Here is a 20,842-nt window from a genome sequence, read left to right on the forward strand (position 1 = left end):
AATTAACCAATCTCATCCCCTCCCCTCCCCTCCCCTCCCCTTCCCTCCCCCCTCTCTTTCTTGCACACTTTTTTCTCTCTCATAATACAATAACACACACTTCACATAATTACATAATTGTAATTATGTAACGTGACTCACATTAGTATCTGTGGCCATAATCCTCAATTACATCCAGGTTTATCCGAGTTACACAGAACTTACACAATATTGCTTTTTTTTCTTTTAAATGTTTGCAGACCACAAGATTAAGCGGTCAGCTTGCTCTGCAACACAGCTTTCATTGCAGTCTTACAAACAGCTGCCTCTGGAGCCACCTGCTGACACAGTGTAGAATCCCATGCAGTTGGGATCACTAAGCAAAGCGGCTCTCTAAGCAAACAGAAGAGAAGCTCAGGGTTAGACTCTGCTCCGTGGACTTCCCACAGCCAAGATGTTAAATCATCCTGAAAATCCCACTGGTTGTGTGGATACTTTGATCTAGTAAATGGGGTAGCCACGTGAGGTCCTCTAAAACTCTAGGAACTCTGTTTGAAACTACTGTTGAGGTGATTTTGGAAAATGGAGGAGGAAATACTGATCATGGCTAACCGCCATCTATCTGCCATATCTTATACCCAACATGTAAATGCTGGTATTTATTCCACATACACAAATATGGAATATAGATTCTGTCTCTGTCTCAGTTCCCCAAGAGAACGCTAGCAGTGCATCAAAGTTACCATGGTCCACTTTGCCCACTTAGTGAATTGTTTCAAGAACGTTCCACCTGGGGACAGAGCTGCTTCACCTATATGTCGGAAGAGTTTTCCATAGAAGTTGAACTGCTATGGCAAAGGAAAGAGTTGGGATTTTGATAAGAAAATGTGTTCTGTCCCTTCCCACTCAGCACTGTGGGTCCCCTCCCCCACACCCCCAAGGCTAGGCAAAAACTGCCTGTGGTTGTGTTTTTTAAATCTCTGTTTATCCGAGGATAGAAATTGTCCCAGAATTTCAGCATTATTTGCAGAATAATAGAGAATAGAGAATAATTCTCTATTGGCGCTTTAAATTGCTCTCCTAGTTGTATCCTCGACACCATTGCTTTAGTGAGTGAAGTTCTGACCCCTTGTCTGTGTTTTCTTTCTATGCTAGTTTAGTGATTTGCTCTTTGACCTTATTTATACTGTGGCTATTTTTTCTACACTAGGAAACAAAGTTTTATTTGTACCGCTTTAGTCCCTTTAGAAATCTCTGACTCAATATCCAATATTTTCTTTTTCTCTTTCTTTTCTTTCTTTCTTTCTTTTCTTTTCTTTCTTTCTTTCTTTCTTTCTTTCTTTCTTTCTTTCTTTCTTCTCTTCCTTCTTTCCTTCCCTTTTTCCTTCCTTCCTTCCTTCCTTCCTTCCTTCCTTCCTTCCTTCCTTCCTTCCTTCCGCGACAGTATCTTGGTGAACTTAATGACTTCAAACTCATAATCCTCTGGCCTTTACCTCCTGAATATTTGTATGACAGGCTTGCCTTATCTGGCATCAATGGGAGGGAAGGCCTGTGGAGGCTTGATGCCCCAGGCAGTAAGGTAGGAGTGGAGTACGTGGGTGGGTAGGGGAGCACCCGCATAGAGGCAGTGGGGAGAGGGAATGGGATAGGGGGTTTGTGGAGGGAAAACTGGGAAGGGGAACAACATTTGAAATGTTAATAAATAAAATAACCAATAATAAAAAAAAGGGGGAATAGGACTTTGGGGCAAGATCCTACCCAGCTAAGTATAGATTCAGGCATAGTGGTACACATTCTTAATCCCAGGAGATAAAGCCAAGCAAATCTTGAGTTCAAGGCCAGCCTGAGACAGAGCAAGTTCTAGGTGAAGAAAAGCTTAAATCCAGGCATAATGGTACAGGCATGCAGATCTCTGAGTTCAAGGTCAATCGACAGAGCAAGATCCAGGTCAGCCAAGCTTAGGCAGTGACAGAGTTGGAACAGAGGAAGTTAATGATAATGTAATAGAACAAGGGGGCCATGTTCCAGCTCCTACAAGCAGCAGAACTCTGCAGCTTTGGTCATATGTCTCTGGCTTTAGAGTGAAAAATAGAAGGGAGTACCAGGACAATTGATGCTAGTTAGCTGGAGTTAAGAAAATAGTGGTGATTAAGAAGAGCAACCACATGGTGGCTCACAACCATCTGTAATGAGATCTGATGCCCTCTTCTTGTGTGTTCTGAAGACAGGCACAGTGTACTCATATAAATCTGAGAGAGAGGGAGAAAGGGAGAGGGAGAGAGGGAGAGAGAGGGAGAGAGGAGAGAGAAGAAGAGAGAGGGAGAGGGAGAGGGAGAGAGGGAGAGAGGAGAGAGAAGGAGAGAGGGAGAGAGAGGGAAAGAGAGAGAGGGAGAGAGAGAGAGGAGAGGGAAAGAGGGAGAGAGGGGGAGAGAGAGAGAGGAGAGAGGGAGAGAGGGGGGGAGAGGGGGAGAGAGGGGAGAGAGGGAGGGAGAGAGGGAGAGAAGGAAAGGGAGAGGGGGGAGAGAGAGGGAGAATAAGGGAGGGAGAGGGAGGGAGAGAGGGAGAGAGAGGGGGAGAGGGAGAGGGGGGGAGAGAGAAGAGAGAAGAGAGAGGGAGAGAGAGAGGGGGAGAGGGAGAGAGGGGGGAGAGAGAAGAGAGAGAGGGAGAGAGAGGGAGAGAGAGAGGGAGAGAGAGGGAGAGAACAGCATCACTGAGGTAACATCTTCTTGGAAGTGTTTTCTGAGAGTACAAAGAAGCTGAGTTCCAGAGATAGCCAAGGTTGTACCTCATGCTGTGGCTGGACTTGGTAGTGTGTAAAGAGTCACCCAGGTGGTACTGGATGGTACTGGTTTTGAAGGCATGAAGGGGTCATGAAGAGCAACTGAGGCTTGGCACTGTGAGAGGCCATGGAAGGCCATTAGTGAAGTTACAGACAGCCTCAGTTGCAGTTGATGGTCCAGGACTGAAGGAGTCATGCAAAGGATGTGAGGCTTACCACTATGAAGAGAGCCTATGAGAGGCTATTAGTAAAGCCTAGTTACATTGGAATAGAAGTAGTATCGGAGATGCCAGTACCATGGGATGATCAACAAGAACAGCAACAGCAGCAGTGGAGTGGATCAACCTGAGCTTAGAGTGCTACAGAGGGCAGAGCTAGAGAAGTAAAGCAAGCCCTTTGGAGGGGCCCAGAAGATCATGTGTGGATTCCAGACATTGAAACAAGAAGCTGTAAAATTGAAGTTACCTTAGAGACCATAAGATTTAGAGATGCCAGAACCATAGGATATCTGCTAAGGAAAGCTGCTAACAGGGAGTGGAACCAACCCAGGGGAAAGGCGTTTGGAATTGGAGCTCTGAAGACTACCTTGATATCAGCCATGGAGATGCAGTTTGGAGTTTGCCCAGCTGGTTTCCTGTCTTGCTTTGGGGATTCTAGTTAATGGCTGGATGAAGCCTTGAACTTTGGACTTTTAACATTGTTGAGAATGCTATCTATATACTATGGGTGCTTTGGAAGTTGGAATAAAAATATTTTTTATTCTGCTATGTTTAGGCATGGCCTCCATAGACTCATGTTTGAGCAAGCCTATGGGGGCCAGGGAGTGGAATGTGGCGGTTTGTATATGCTTGGCCTAGGGAGTGGCATTATTAGAAGATATGACCCTGTTGGAGTAGGTGTGGCCTTGTTGGAGTAGGTTTGTCACTGTGGGCATGGGCTTTAAGACCCTCCTTCTAGGCAGCCAGTACTCTGCTAACAGTCTTCAGATAAAAATGTAGTACTCTTTAAAAAAATATTTATTTTATGTATATGAGTACACTGTTGCTGTCTTCAGACACACCAGAAAAAGGTTCCATTACAGATGGTCATGAGCCATCATGTAATGGTTGCTAGGAATTGAACTCAGAACCTCTGGATGTTCTTCACTGCCGCTGAGCCATCTCTCCAGACCCAAGATGTAGAACTCTTAAGCTCCTCCTTAACCATGCCTGTCTCGATGCTGCTATGTTTCTGCCTTGATGATAATGGATTAAGCCTCTGAACCTGTAAGCCAGCCCCAATTAAGTGTTCTTTATAAGAGTTGCCTTGGTCATGATGTTTGTTCACAACAGTAAAACCCTAACTAAGATACCTATGAACCACAACAACGACCAGTGTGGCAAAATTATCCTAGGGGTACAGTAGTAGCCTACATAACCTTGTTGGTATAAGCTCAAAAAATAATTTTTTAAAATGTACAAACTAACAATGTAACACCTTCTCTAATTGGACTTAGGACTCACTCAGCAAAAGGGAAATCATGCCTGGTACTGGAAATCTAGCCAAAGCTAGTGAAGTCCTGTATTTTGGAGGAGAACTTACAGTTGCCACTTTACTGAGCCAGCATTATCTCTGCATTCTGTGCTGTGATTTAGGCTTGTATTGTGTTAAATGGGTTCCCAAAATTGCAGGTGAATCTGTATGTTAGATGCTGAGGGTCCCTCCCCCAATTGGTTTTGATTAGTAAATAAAGTTGGCAGCGACCAATGGCTGGGAAAGGAGACAGAGGTGGGACTTAAGGATTTGTGGGCAAAGGGAACAACTATTCAGAGTGTGAAAAAAAATAATTCAAAATGATAAAACTGGTATCTTCAAACACCTTTCAGTTAAGGAAGCTGTGATGAAAGGTTTGGTGGCCACTGAGGTGTGGATGTGGTTTTATATCAGAGAGATCATAGGCAAACGTGGCATTGTTGGCTTTGATATTTGAAGACCAATCTTTAATCTACCATTTGAGTTCTTATTTGAATGTTCTTGGACCATGTGTAATGAGACTGCTATCTGAATAAAATATTAGCTGTCAAACACACACACACATTCTCTCTCTCTCTCTCTCTCTCTCTCTCTCTCTCTCTCTCTCTCTCTCACACACACACACACGCACACGCACACGCACACACATCACCACCACCACCACCACCACCACCACCACCACCACCACCACCACCAATTAATGGAAGAAAAAGGCCATGACGTTTAGACAGAGCAAGGAGGAGTTTATGAGAAGGTGTGGAGGGAGGAATGGGAAAGGAAATGAAGTAATTATAATCTCAAAAATTAGGTAATTTTTAAAAAATGTACAAAGTAGCTTTGTTCTTTTTCCAGAATTGAGTAATTATCACTTTTATCAATTAAGGAAAATTATCATCCTCAAAAGGAACTCCACAGTCTATGAAGTTTGGATGACAAAAAGAAAAAAAAGAATGAAATAGGGACTGGGAATATGGCTCAGTTGATAGAGTGGCTGCTTAGCATGCATGAAGCTCTACACTCAATCCCTAGCACTACATAAAACTGGGCATGGTAGTACATGCCTATAATCCCAGTACTCAGGAGATGGAGGTAAGAGTATCAGAAATTCTAGGCCATTCTTCAGAACATATAAGACCAGACTGGGCTACCTGGGACTTTGTCTCAAAGTAAAATAAAATAAAATAAATAAAATTCCCAGGAAGAATTGTACTTTGAAATGCTAACCATTGTATAGGGTATATTTATATGTATTTCTTCACTCATAGTTTGTGATGGTTTAAATAAAAATAGCCTATAGACTCATATCACCAGGGAGTGACATTTCTTGAGAAGGATTTTTTAAGGCGTGGCCTTGTTGAAGGAAGTGTGTCGGTGTCCATGCCAGGCAGAGAGACTCTCCACTTTCAGATCAGGATGTGTGTATCTCTCATTCACTTCTCCAGGACCACAGCTGCTTGTCACCATGCTTCCTACCATGATGATAATGGGAACTAACCCTCCAAAACTGTAAGCAAGTCCCCAATTAAATGCATTCTTTTATAAGAATTGCCTTAGTTATGTTTCTTCACAGCTACAGAAAAGTGACTAAGACTTTGTTCTAACATTAAAAACCTTTCCAAAATCAAAAGGTACTGTCATGAAGACCCCACGCAAGAAAATAGGTCGATACATTTGTATCTTTCCATAAGTTCCAGTTTATTGAATAACAATAAGCATATAAGCTATGTTGGTTTAGCTGGCAGCAATAGTTAAGATTTCCCTTGCTAATTGGCATTGACAAAAGAAATATGTATTCCAATCTCCATGATTAACATTTCCTCTCAGACGACACACAGTGGTTATATCTGTCTGTCTGTATATACGTATGTAGATTAAAGAAAGCTACAAAGTGTTAAAGAGGTCTCAACAGGGTGTAGTGGACTTAAAGGGGCCTTAGAAGCAGTAAAAGAGGAGCTGGAGCAGTGGTCCAGCAGTTACAAGTGCCAGCTGCCCTTTCAGAGGACTGGAGTTCAGTTCCCACAGCCCCGCTGACAAGCACACTGCCTGCAGCTCCTGCTCCGGAGAACCTGATGACCTCTTTTGGCCTCTGCAGGCACCTGTATACATGTGCACCAGTACATGATCGATTATAAAATACATCTTTTTTTTGAAAATTTTTATTAGATACATTTCTTTACTTACATTTCAAATGTTATTCCCCTTCCCAGTTTCCTGTCCATAAGCCCCCATCCCTTCTCCTCCCCTCCCCCATATGGGTATTCCACCCATACATCCCCCTTACTGCCCCCCACATATTCCCCTGCACTGGGTGTTGAACCTTGGCAGGACCAAGGTCTTCCCCTTTCACTGGTGCCCCAACAAGGCTATTCTCTGCTATGTATGCAGTTGGAGCCCTGGGTCAGTCCATGTATAGACTTTCGAAAATACATCTTTTTAAAACAGACAGAGGTATAGGCTGATAAAGGTACAAAGAGAGTCGCTGGTGAGGTGTGGGAAGAAGGTAAGGAGTGGTGTTGGCCTCTTGGAGAATCTGCCAAACCACAGGGTCCCTGGGTTGAATTCAGGCCTCTGAGCTGAGCTGACTGCAGAGACAAGGTGTAGAACTTGCTCAAGGGATAGGCTGTGGTTCAGGTAGGCAGAGTCAGCAATAGGGATGGAGCTGGCTGAAGCACTGGGATAGCTGGGAGTCCTCTGCCTGTCAATTGGGTGGTGCACATACTGGGTAGCCAGATGACAGCTCAGTGGGGACCTTCATCATCACGACATTTGATATCATTTTCTCTATAGCATCTAGGTGAGAGGGTTGTACCTTAGATAAATTCTTGGGGCTGTTTTTCTTTTTTCCCAAGGGGGTTTTAATATATACCCAAGTCCTCACCTGGCCTGATCTATTCTGATAGGTTTATAAGGTAGTATAGGAATAAACTATTTATCAGGGCTTACCTCATAGATGGTGCTAGAAAGGTGGTGATGTCTACGCGCATAACAAGAAGAGTCATCCTGTCTCTGTACCTGAACTCAGAATGAAGCCACATGCTGTCCGTGAATCAGTAAGCACAGGTACAGAAGGTACAGGATGCAGGTGCTCTGCTTTACACAATATGGGTCCTCTGCCTGGGTGTTTCCTGGTCTGCAATTTTAGCAAGCACTCTCATTATTCAGCTTGTTTCCCAAGGTTCAAATCTCAGTCATCACTGACACAATCTTTTCCCTCATGGAACTGGTTGTCTCCCATCATGGGACATGAAGCTCTCCTTCAGAGCTTTCTCAGCAACTCATATCCTCTGCTCAACCTTGGCACCCTGCCTACCCTGAAGTCCCTCACACAGTCTATTATAAAAGAGATTTCCTCCAATCACGTCTCTAGCTACACTTGAAAGCGTCAACTGGATTGAACTGAATTCCTGTTACCTGTTGATTTGGATTTGGTTCCTCTTTTTGGCTGAGAGGATTCCATGAAAATCTGGCCTCTTTCATCTTCTCCTCCTCTCTTCCTCCACTCTTAGTCATGTATCATGCTTTCCTCAAACCCTGAAATCCTGGCCATTTTCCAAACAACAGATGTCCACAGAATCCTGGATGTGTGAACACTGTTCCCTTTGTCCCATGTCCTGTTCCCCACTAGACTCCTGTTCATCCTTCACAAACCGAGCTCTTCTGAAAAGAATTCCTTGTAATTCTTGAGACTATTCTATCCCAAAGACTTAGTCTGTTGTTTACCTGGAGCCAACATAATTGGTTCTTAATTTTTCTTATAACATTTGGCAAGTTGTGCGGCATTTTTTCCCAATTTCTTCCCCTACCCCCCATTTAACATGGTTTGATATTGACAGCACAGAGTGGACTAGAAGGGGGAAAGGGCATGTATGAGGCTAGCTTGTAAAAACCAAATGTGCTAAATTAGCAAATCTCTGAGGAATCTATAGTCAAGATAAGGAGGGACATGTTGCCCAATGTTTACATTCTTGTAATCCCGGAAACTAGCACAGTTGGGATCTGCTCATGGGAAGCAGAGGCTCTTGTGGAGGTTGGAAAGTTAGGTAATCAGCACCAGAAGGTGAAACACAATTAATTGGCTTGAGCCAATGAGAGCGATCCCGTTCCCTTCAGCAGCGACTGCACGTGAGTCCTAGCACGTAAGCTACAAAGGGAGTCTGTCTTAATCAGGGTAGCTATTGCTGTGATGAAACACCGTGGCCAAGGGCACCTTTGTGGGGAGGGAAGGGCTTATGTAGCTTCTGTATGCACATCATTGTTCATTCTCGAAGGAAATGAGGACAGGAACGCACACAGGGCAGGAATCTGGAGGCAGGAGCTGACGCAGAAACCACAGAATGTGTTGCTCACTGCCATGTGTCTCATGGTTTGCTCCTCCCAGCTTGCTCAGCCTGTTTCTTTCTTTTTTTTTTTTTGTTCTTTTTTTTTTTTTGTTCTTTTTTTTTTTTTTTTCCGGAGCTGGAACCCGAACCCAGGGCCTTGCGCTTCCTAGGCAAGTGCTCTACCACTGAGCTAAATCCCCAACCCCCAGCTAAATCCCCAACCCCCCAGCCTGTTTCTTATAGAACTCCAGACCACCAGCCCAGGGGTGTCCCAACCCACAATGGGCTGAGCCTTCCTCCATTAAACATTAATTATGAAAATGCCCAACTGGCTTGTCTGCTTGCAGCCCCGCCTTCTAGGAACATTTTCTCGATTGAAGTTCCCTTCTCTCAGATGACTGTAGCTTGTCAAGTTGACCTAAAAGTAACCGGTACATAAGTCTCATAGGAATTTCTAAAACTATGTTCCTTAATAATGGGAGAGATGTATGTGAAAATGAAACCTCTTCTCCCTCTTACCTTCCTGCTTTATAGGCTATGGCGGTAGGATGTGATGGGAAGAGTTTCTGCAGCCATGCTCTAGTCATGGAATACGAAGTTCTCAAATGCCAATGATGGTGGAAAGGAACAAAGGACAGGCCATGATCCCTCAAAGGCACCAGAAAGCATCACGGTCCCTCCTGGAACCGCCTGCCACACACATTTCTTATCTAAATAATAAAGCTATTATAGTTTAAATTCTTGCAAGTCAGATAGTAACCTGCAGCTGAAAGGAAATCCCTGAAGACCTAGATTAGCAGTTCCAGCTGTTCTCACTGCGTGTGAGGACCAGGAAGAGGAAGAGCTTACTCTCCTGGTGCTCTGTGTCAGCTGTCAGGAACCAGAACAATATGTATGAACAGTTTGTTTGGTGCAGGTATTAACACAGTTAACAGGAAATAGTCACTGAATAAGTGAATTGAAGGTAAGACTAGGAGATTCTTGTGTTTAGAGGCAAACTGTGCTGGTTTGAACCTCCAGAGGCACCATTAGGAAGCACAGCCTTTTTAGAGTGGGTGTGGCCTTATTGGAGGAAGTATGTCACTAAGGGTGGGCTTTAACGTTTCAGATGCTCAAGCCAGGCCCATGGTGTTCTCTTTTTCTGCGGCCTGCTGATCTGGATGGAGATCTCTCAGCTCCTCTCCATCACCATGTCTTTCTGTATGCTGCCACACTTGTAGCCATGATGATAATGAACTGAACTTCTGAATCTATAAGCCAGCCCCAATTAAATGTTTTCCTTGATAAGAGCTGCCCTGGTCAGGATGTCTCTTCACAGTAATAGGACCCTGACTAAGACCCTAGGTAGCAGATACTTGGCTCATGGAGCGCTGTCTCAGGAGGACTATAGATACATAGGAAAGCCTTTGTTCCTTAGTCCTTGATGCCTGTTGCTTGTAGTTATTTTCTCCAAGTTGGAGTATTTGTTCTGTAAGCAACAACACCTGGAAGATCCTGACATGGATTCAGAAGCTCTCTCCCCTAGGTGACAGGAGTAGTAAGAACTCCTGAGCAGAGGAGAACCCTGACTGGCCAATCAGCAATCTGCCTGCACGTTGCACAGGGGGGGGGCAGCAGGAGAGTAGCTTTTGTGAGTTGTCACCTACTGGGGAGAGCTTTCAGACGATGCAGATTGAGTCATCTATGCATCTGTAAATAACTCTTCACCCGTGCTCTGTAAGTAATCCCAATCAACACTTTGGTTCACCAAGTGGACTTTGTTGAAATTATTACACTATCCATCATTGGTGCCTTTTCTGGATTGAATACATTTGTTCATGAGTCCCAAGGAAAAAACACTCATAAAACACTAGGGATTTCCGAGAAATACCGGGAAGTCTCTTGGTCTTCACTATATTCCCAGCGTCCTCATTCCTTACTCATGGAGATGGTCCAAAGACATAGTGCACCTGAAAACTGAAGTGGGCAGAAATGATAGATAGGCCGCAAGTGGGAGCCGGCTCTACTCCCCTTTCTCCACACTCTTCCCAACCACCCAGTGTTTGCTCACGGTGCTTTCCTCCTTGGTTGTAAGGTCTGCAAACTCATGTAAATAATCATAGCAAGTGGGCTATCATCTCTATGATCTGGTTTTATCTGACAGAGTTGGTAATTTTGATTCCTGTCTTATATCCGTATCAGATATGCTCAGCTGGTTTCTCAAATGTTTTCCCAACAAGGTTTAGAAAAAAATTTACATTGGAATATATTAAGTGTACCCAAGAAGTTTCACTGTGGCTTCTTCATATGATTCTCATACGTGTATAATGTGCTTTGATCCTATTGATCCTGCCTAATACCTCTTTTCTGACATCTTCCATTCTCACTGATCACTTTTTTTTTTTCAGTTTTTAGGTATCTTCGGAGTTTACAGGCACAGAAGATACAAAACTGAGGAGTTTCCACCGAGCTAAAGCTCTCCCCGACATACAGCCTGAAGAACAGAGTTTGGTCTGAAGGATTTACATGGCAAAGGAAAGAACCAACTCCCAAAGCTTTCCTCGGGCTTCCACATGCATGACATGACATGTGTACCCACTTGCTTACACAGACATACACCCAATAAGTAAAAATGAAACAAAAAGGAATACAGGTACCAGGAGCTATGGATGAACAGTTAAGAGCACGGGCTGCTTTTGCAGAGGACCGGGGTTCAGTTTCTAGAACCTAGAATCAGCCTGTGCAACTCCAGTTCCATGGCATCCATTGCCCTCTTCTGGCCTCTGCAGCCACTGCATGCACGCGGCACACAGGCAAACATACAATGCAGGCAAAACGCTATACACACGAAATAAAAATAAATTAAAAAGAGAAAGAACACAGGGCAGGCACACCTATGAACATCTAGACGTCGTAACAGCATATCAAGACCCTGGAGAAGCTCAAGCCAGACAAAATACCAGCAAGGGTTTGGGAAAGATGAGCCCAAAATCCCACCCATATCTGAGGAAATACTGGTCACTGAGAGCTGCTAGGAGAGGGAGTGTCAGATTTGGTTAAGGTTGTGACTCCTGGTAGGCAGACACATGCTTCAGAGCAGGCTGCAAGTCTAAGAATATTTGGATGGAACAAATTAGATTCAGGGAGAGAGAGAGGGGGGGGGAGAGAGGGAGAGAGAGAGGAAGAAGGAGGAGGAGGGGGGAGGGAGAGAGAGAGAGAGAGAGAGAGAGAGAGAAGGAGAGAGAGAGAGAGAGAGAGGGAGAGAGAGAGAGAGAACGAGCAAAAATGAGAATATGGGGGGGAGGGGAGCACTGGAGAGATGGCTAAGCAGTTAAGAGCACTGACTGCTCTTCCAGAGGTCCTGAGTTCAATTCCCAGCAACCACATGGTGGTTCACAACCATCTGTAATGGGATCCGATGCCTTCTTCTGGTGTGTCTGAAGACAGCTTCAGTGTACTCATATAAAATAAATAAATCTTAAAATTTATTATTTATTAATTAGTAAAAATTATTAATCTTAAAAATTTATTAATCTTAAAAAAAGAGAGAAAGACCATGAAGTTGGGTGGGTAGGTTTCACTGTGACACGTCTGTGTATGCTTGCTCCAGTTCCATGGCTTCCATTGCCCTTCTCTTGCTGCTATGGCACAGCTGAATGGGTGTGATGGGAAGCCAGTGGCCCAAGCATTAAATATGGTATATACCATCTGGCCCTTTGCATAGCAAAGTTAATAATCCCTGACCAAGATAATCCAATTCATTCTTATTTTCCACAGATGACAGCATTATTAAACTCCTGACCTTATGTAATAAAGAAACCTTTCTGAAATTTCCAGTAACAGGTTTTATAAGCACCTGTGTTTCCTCACCAGGTCAAGGTTGCCTGATATGTCCTTGAGGAATTAAGTCAGGATGGTTGGAGGGGCCACAGGAAAACTGAGGCTGGACAATTTTATTGAAAGCAGTCAGACTTTTTACCTTTATCAGAAACAGAATGTAGTGCCAGTTGCCAGGATTAACGCAGTTGCGGTTGCCAGGATACAATAATGTTCATAGACTATACAGGGTGCACAAGATTAATGTCTAATTAATGTCCTGTCAAGCTTCCATGCTTCCTTGACTACTAAGGAAACATACAGAGAAACACAGAGGCCTGGACCCTTCACTGTCTGAAGGAGTGCATCCGTCTCTTGGGAACTGGCAGGCACATCCAAGAATGCCATGAACGTAACCTTGAAAACCCACATTGTACACCTCTTAAGGAGCTAGCCCAGAACCCCAGGGGTCCCTGCAAGGTTTTTCATGCTCTCACTATTAAATCAAAGCAGTAGCGTCACGTGCCAGTCCTGGCCTCCTTTAACGTGCCACACAGCCATACTCAAGTTAAAGTTTTGTCTGCCAGCAGACCAAAGGTCTGTATCACTTCAGACATTTTTACCCACAACCAACCTTTTTTTTTATTTTTAAATATACTTTTTTCTTTCTTTTTGTTGTTTGTTTTGAGATAGGGCTCCTCTGTGTAACTCGATCTGTAAACCAGATTGGCCTTAAATTCAGAGATATGCCAGCCTCTGCCTGCTGAGTGCTGGGACTAAGGTGTGGACCATCTCTGCCCAGCTACAAAATTGGTTCTTGCACCCAGTTCTGCAGCCTTCTTATCAATACCTATTAGCTTTTGCACTAGTCAGGTTCAACTGGGCCTAGAACTCATCAGAGCTGCCCTAGGACTAAGGTTTTTGTTTGTTTGTTTGTTTGTTTTGAGGGCGTGAGTATTTTTGCTTTTGCGAGTTTTGGGGGGATGGGTGTTGGCATTCCTTCCAGGCTCTGCCCATCAGATACCTGGCAACAGCCAGGTAGGCCTGGTTTCCTGTAAAGGGGGTTGTTTGGCCCCTCCTTACTCTCATATTCTCTCTGACTCTCTTCTCTCCCTGATACCTTTCTCCATCTCTCCTCATTCCCCTCCCCGTCTCTATCCGTGTGTTAAATAGAGGCCCGCCTCTCCTTTCCTCTTCTCTGCCCCCTCCCCCCTTTCTCTCTGGCTTTCTCTGTCGCCTTTCTCAGCTCCCTTTCCCGTGCCCTAAATAAACTCTACTTTAACTATACCCATCGAATGGCTGGTACCTCAGGAGGAAGGGATGCCGCCACACTCCGCATGGGCACGTCACGACATCCCTCCCATCTCACTGACTGAGCTTCTATCAAACATATCCTTGGTGCTTTTTTTTTTTTTTAAATAAAACACAACTCGGGATGTGCATTAAATGGGCTTTAGAGTCTTTGGAAGGGGCCAAGAAATAGATCATGAGCCAAGCTTCCAGAAATCTCTCTTAGAGCTGTTGCCAGTGCTACTGCAGTTTCAGGGAGTCTGGGAAAGACGCCTTAAGTTTTCTCAAGTCTACAAGTCTGTTCCCTCTGTTGCAACAAAATACCATGTACTGTTTGGGCTCTATGACAAAATTTCTTTTTCATTTTCCTGAAGGTCAGATGTCCAAGGGCTGCTTTCTCTGGTGAGACCCCCTCCTTGGCTTGCAGACTGCTTCAGACTGGAAAAACATACCTTTGCTCTTAGCAATGGGATCAGGGCCGTAGAAGCTTAATTGTTTGATTTTTTTATTTGTTATTTTTATGGTGGTTGTGACGGCAAATGTGGCAACGCCCTGATGGGTTAGAAATCTAGTCTCCAGTCAGGTCCTATCCTGAGGCACCTGAGCTGTGAGAGGAAAGTGGATCAAGATTAATCAAACAAAGAAATTCTCCGGGCCTCTAAGGGTTAAGATGAACGAGACTTGCCCATCTATCTCAGTTTCCTAGAGAGGTTTGGACAAAGTGAGTCTTAGGTAGGGGTGTGGTGAAAACTTCCCCTCTTGCTTGGGGGGTGTAGGACCCTAAGTTGTTGGGGCCTAAAGCGGCGAGTTCCTTTTTTGAAGACGACTGCAGAGACTTGGGGCGTAGGGATCCACCGTGCAGCGACCCCAACAGTGAGCTCTTACTGGGGAAAGGAGGCACTGCAGCACCGGGTTCTGCAGCTGCGGCGCAGGCGCAGCACCTCCGCGGTCTGGCCCGACCTGTTCCCTGGCGGCCCCCACCTGCCTCCCCGGAGCCTTGCTATATATTAGCTCCCAGGCGCTGGGAAGGTTCCTGACAAGCGCGGCCGGACCGTCATTCATCGCCACGGGATGGCCTGAATGTACCTGCTTTGCGAGCCGTGTTCTCCCCGGCTCTTTTACTACTGAATTTAATAGTATGTTAGGGAAAGTGGTGAAATGTGAATCTTACACAGACTGGTAGCAAAACAGAAATACATAACTGAGATAGAATAGCATTTTAGAGATAGTTACATAGGTACTAACTGTCCACTTTCTGTGTGTTGGGGACTTTCTAAAAATTATTTTTCGTGTATGTTTTGGTTGCATATATGTGTGCCAAGTGTGTGCATGACTGGTGCCCACGGAAGCTAGATGAAGGCATGGGATCCCCTGAAACTGGAGTTACATCAACTGTTTGCCACTAAGTGAGTGGGTGCTAGGAATTAACCGGGAATTCCTTGGAAGAGCAGCCTGTGCTCTTAACTGCTGAGCCATCTCTCCAGCCCTGTTTTGTCTGCATCCAGGTTTCTTTTTGGTTCTTGTCAAACTCTGTGGATGTGATTTCACCTCTTTGACCATATAACAAACCAGTTCTTAATCGCTGTTGGCTCACTGGGTCTTAAGGTTTGGAAATAAAAATACAGTTGATGCAGGGAGTCAGAGGATCATTTGCACTTGGAAATTAATACTCAGTGCTACTTCCTGTTTTGGTGTGCTGTAATACGTGGTGTGAAAGGCAGCATCCAATCAGCTTGAGACTCACACCTGTGCTACCACTTTCTGGTTGTGTGGCCTTGGGAAATTCCTTAATTCCTAGGGCACACTTGTAAAATCACTCCTTAAGAAAGATAGCATAGATAAAAATACTATTGTTTATTCACCTTAGGCTGATCAGAGAACTTGGAAGAAGTGATTTATTGCTTGGTTTGTATAAGCAGCAGTAGGGGCAAGAATTAACATTGTAAATGAATGCCTTTGTCTATCCTTTCAGGATTCTTTGTCCCCCATTCATGCTTTTGTCATATGCTGATATGGATTGTGTCCACATGACACTGGATGATCAGGTCGTTAGCTCCAGAGATAGTTTAAGCTGACATGCATAATGTAGAATCTAGGAGCAATGGGGCAGGACGGAAGGCTGTCCTCTTTTGTATTTAGGAATTGTTGTGGATTATATAAGTGTTCTTTTTGAAAGTGACTTTTTTTTTCTGTCAAAAGCTTTTTTCCTGTTAACAACCAACTGACCCTTCAGACCCTAAATAAGATCCTCTACCTATAGCTGCTTTCTGCACTTGCATGTGGATTCCGTGATGCCTTTATGTTTTATTATTCTGCTTTGCTTAAAAAAGCACGATGTCGTCTTCAATTAAGAGGGCTTCCAAGCCGCAAGGGGACATTATTAGTGTTCACTCTATCCTTGAAACCTGATCCTCAGGCTTTAGTACAGAGATAATGATAATAAATAGTAACTCAATTATCATCACACATTAGGTAAAAAAATAAACGTATTTAGTTGTGGACCTGGAGAGATGGATTAGCAGTGCAGAGCACTGGCTGTTCCTCTAGGGAATGCAGGTTCAGTTCCCAGCACCTGAAGGAGCCAGAGTTGGGGCCAATCTAAGGGCAGTGGGAAAGTTCCACTACAAATCTCCAAGCACAAAGACCCCTCCCTTCCACGGAGTAGTTAGTTCCCGGAGCAACTGCAAACCAAACTGTCAAACAAAGCTACCTGTGACTCCCAACTGACCTCCCCTTGACTCCCAACTGTACCCCTGGGAAATCCAGAATGGTCCACTGATCACGAGTCAGCTTGGAGGTCACTTTGCTCCATCAATAATACCCTGCCTAGTTACCAATTGTTTGAATTCTGCCCCAATTGTTTGCAAGGTATATAACTCCCTGTCAGAGTCTGCTCGGGGTCGGCTCCCCTTGAAGTGGGAGGACCCTGACATGTTGGAACTAAACTCCTCTTGCTATTGCATCAATCACTGTCTCTGTGAGTCTCATTCGAGAGATCCTGGAAGAGGTTCAACTCGGACCTCACACACCCACAAGGTGACTCGCTACATTGACAACTCCAGTTCAAGGGATCTAATACTCTCTTCTGCCCTCCATGGTACCACACAGACATACATGCAGGCAAAACACTAACACACATAAAACAAGGATAGATCTCATTGTTGTTTAAGAATAGGAAACCAACTTAATTCTGAACATTTGCATCTAGGATAAGACTTCCTGAAGAGACTTCTGATGACCATGTTTCTCATTTCCATCATTTTGCCGTGATGGCTGGGAAGGGAACTAAGAGAATAAACTTAACAAATACGGCTCCCCGTGACCACGGTTGTTTCCCATAGGACCATTCATCCTTAGTCTGGTGAGGTCACTGGGATGGAGCAAGGATCAGAGCTTTTGGTTTCCGACTCGAATTTCACCAAGTGGGAGAGGTTAAAAGGCATGATTACAGGTCAAGATGATCTGAAGCCTGAGGAACTTGTTGTAAAATGTGCTAGATACTATGTGGAAAAGACAGTGTTCAAGGTGGCTAGAGAGATGGCTCAGTGGTTAAGAGCACTGCCTGCTCTTCCAGAGGTTCTGAGTTCAATCCCCAGCAATCTCATGGTGGCTCACAACCATCTGTAATGGGATCCGATGCCCCCTTCTGGTGTGTCTGAGGACAGCTACAATGTACTCATATACATAAAATAAATAATTATTTAAAAAAACCAAAAAACAGTATGCTCTTTTAACCACTGAGCCATCTCTCCAGCCCCTACAGAAATGTTTTAAAACTAGTCTTACTTTTAATTCTGAGTGTTCATTAGTGGATTTTGTTCTTATCCACCATACAAACTGAGTTTTCGATTATGCAAATCCCAAGGGCAATACCAACCTAAAAATAAATGTTCTAAGCTTTATTTGAGGTTTACAAGGTAAAAAGGGACCTAAGTAGACTGTCATATGAAGTGAAAATAAGACTGAGCAAACACAGGAGTAAGAATGACCATCCTGGTTAGTTTTTATTAGTCAATTTGACAGAAGCTAGAGTTGTTTGAGAAGAGAGACCCTCAATTGAGAAAACGTCTATCAAATTGGCCTGTGGGGCATTTTCTTAACTAGTGATTTATGTGGGAGGGTCAAGCCTGTTGTGGCAGTGGCACCCTGGGCAGATAGTCTTGGATGATATTAAAAGCAGGCTAAGCAAGCTATGGGGAACAATGTAGTAAACAGCACCCTCCTCCCCCCCCCCCCCCGCCACGGTTTCTCAGTTCCCCTTTGGAGACCCTGCCTTGACTTCCTTTAGCAATGGACAGTTACCTGTGATATAAGATGAAAGAAACTCTTTCCTCCTCGAGTTGCTTTTGGTCGTGGTGTTTAAAATAGCAGCAGAAACCAAAGGGAAGGCACCTCCAAGCACACACAGACACTGACTTTCTTTCTTTCTTTTTTTTTTTTTTCTTTTCTTTTTTTCGGAGCTGGGGACCGAACCCAAGGTCTTGCGCTTCCTAGGCAAGCGCTCTACCACTGAGCTAAATCACCAACCCATACACTGATTTTCTAATAATGCATTATGAGGGTTTCCACTGTTACTCTCGCACTTCAGTTCAGAATTTGTCAGGCAAGATAAAGGACTATGGTTAGATTTTTTTTTTTTTTTAATTCTTGCAGGAGATGAAAATAGGGATAACTTAGGGACTGTTCAAAGCAGTACACCTAAGGCTGATAAACTTCAAGAGAAGGCTCTAAAATGGTCTAAAAGATGAGGGCCACAGAATTCTAAGCACGACGAACAGAAGCATGCATCTGGTATAGTCTCATGGAGAAGAGGTCTGTTGTCATGATTCTTATGAGAATGATGACCAATCAGAGAAACAGGAGGACACTATAGAGAAAGGAGGGGGGACCTCGCCAAGGAGGATGGGGTTCTGAAGATCATATCAACACCTCTGCCCAGTGGAATTCGTCTTTTAGAGAGAAGCCCCCTGAATGTTCTAAATGCTGGGAAAGCTTCTCGTCTCCATACACACCAGGGGACACACTCAGGAGAAAAATCATATAAATGTTCTAGACGTGGGAAAGGCTGTTCTAACAGTTCCCACCTGGTTCAGCATTTGAAAACACGCGCAGGGGAGAAGTCCGTCTTGTGTGGCGAGTGAGGGAAAAGCTTCAGCAATATTTCCCCCTTATGGTTCACAAGAGAACTTACACAGGAGAGAGGCCTTATAAGTGTCCTGACTGGAAAGGGTTTAGGCAGCAGCTTCTGCCTTATTTGGCATCACATTACACACTGGTGAGAGGCCACACGAACGTCCTGTTTGTGGGAAAGGCTTCAGTCACAGCCATGTTCTAGTAGAACACAGGCAGACTCACACTGCAGAAAAACCCCACAGGTGCCCAGAATATGGGAAGAGCTTCAGTCAGAATTCCAGACTGATTGGCCAGCAGCGAATGCACACAGGTGAGGAGCCCTCCAAGTGTCTTGGGTGAGGAAAAGGCTTTGGTTGCAATTCTACCTTAACAAAGTGTCGGAGGACAAAGCAAGAGAAAGCCCCATTGCTGTTGCGTGTGTGGAAAGACTAAAAGTCAAGGTTCAAACCTTTTAACCACCAGAAGATACATGAGGGTCAACAAATTCTCTGGAAATATGGAGCTGCAGTGTGACAGACGAGTTCAGAGTCCAGTCAAGACAGAAAGCATACAGGTGCTGGGAATGTGGAAAGACTTTTGGCCTTAGCTCCCACCTTCTTAGACACCAGAAAATACACACTAGAGAAAAACCTTTAACAGGCTGGAAAATGTTCAGTCAGAACTCCACCCTGGTGACTCATCAGAGGACATGCACAGGAGAGAAGCCTTATAAGTGTCTCGATTGTGGCGAGCCCTTCAGTCAAAGGTTCAATCTGATCAGGCGTTAGAGAACTCACGGAGGAGAGAAACCTTACCAATGTGCAGACTTGGAGAAATGCTTCAGCAGAAATGCTTACCTCAGTCAGCATCTCAAAATACACATCAAGGTCTTCAGCCTTCATGAGTGGACAGCCCACCCCTCCACCACCACTACCAAAAACCAACCAACCAACTAGACAAACAAACCCAAGAAACAAGCAAACAAACAAAAAATCTGTTTTGGGAGAAATGGTTCTGATCCGTTCATTTTCAGCCTTAAATTCTTCTCGAGTCTCAGAGTCTGCTGGGGTTTCTTTTTTTTTTTTTTTTTTTTCTTTTTCCTTATTAGACTGTTAGAATTGAGGTGCTCTATGCTCACTGCCCTCTGAAGTAAGTATCTTTGTGGTGTTGGCCAAAAGATGTAGAAAGTCAACTTACCAACAACGGATGGGAAGACCAGATCATCTTGGCATGCAATCATCAGGGAGGGACACCACTAAGGTTGAAGGAAAGGGAGACACTATTACCATTAAAAAAAAAATTCAAGAGGCTGGAGGTGGCTCAGTGGTTAAGCACACTGGTTGCTCTCCCAGAGGTCCTGAGTTCAATTCTTAGCAACCACATGGTGGCTCATTAACTATCTATAATGAGATATGGTGCCCTCTTCTGGTATATAATGTACATGCAGGTAGAACACTGTATATACACAATAGATAAATTAAAAAAAAAAAATCAAAGCCAGGTAAAATATAAAAATGAACTTAAAGTGAAGAATAGCTTCAAAGGCAAATATAGAGTACTCATATGACTAATCAAAAAGACATGAAAACTGGGAATTGTGGTTGTGACTGAATTACTGTATTTTGTCTTAACAAATGGAGATAGATCCTTACTGGCTTTGTGGGTTTGCCTAGGGAAAGCATAGAAGATTCATTTTAAACATTTCATTCACTAAAACTTTTGTAGCATCTAGAACTGTAGTGCTGGTACTACAGACTCAAAACATACATGCCAATTGAATACTGATTCAGGCGGATGAAACTTCAGACCCATTCCCTCTGTTGCTCCAGCTCCTTGTTGGGTCCTGAAGAGCAGCATGTGACTCGTGGCTATTGTGTCACTAAAGTTCTTTCTATAGCATCGCTCCTGACAGGCTTATAGATACTTCCTATACTGTGACTATGGCCTGGTGCTTTGTGTTTCCAAAAGAATTATAATATTGTGGAAGTGGGATAGAGTTTTAAAGCACTGAGCCAAGAGGTTGACACTCAATCAATGACTGTTATGTTTTAGTCTA

The 20,842-nt window shown here is 44.1% G+C and overlaps 1 long non-coding RNA gene across 17 annotated transcripts in view; it reads right to left on the bottom strand.

Moving 5' to 3' along the window:
* The window catches only part of LOC134479916 (uncharacterized), a 72,728-nt gene that overhangs the window by 50,338 nt on the left and 1,548 nt on the right, over positions 1 to 20,842 (bottom strand). For 7 of the 17 annotated variants that reach the window (XR_010053822.1, XR_010053816.1, XR_010053824.1 and 4 more), the window contains exon 3: positions 1 to 20,041. This exon is cut by the window's left edge. This is a non-coding gene — a long non-coding RNA (uncharacterized LOC134479916). The remainder of the gene's footprint in view (positions 20,042 to 20,842) is intronic. The other 10 variants (XR_010053826.1, XR_010053820.1, XR_010053828.1 and 7 more) reach the window with 8 other exon arrangements.

The sequence above is a fragment of the Rattus norvegicus genome, chromosome 7 (genome assembly GCF_036323735.1).
Source record: "Rattus norvegicus strain BN/NHsdMcwi chromosome 7, GRCr8, whole genome shotgun sequence".
NCBI lineage: Eukaryota > Metazoa > Chordata > Mammalia > Rodentia > Muridae > Rattus > Rattus norvegicus.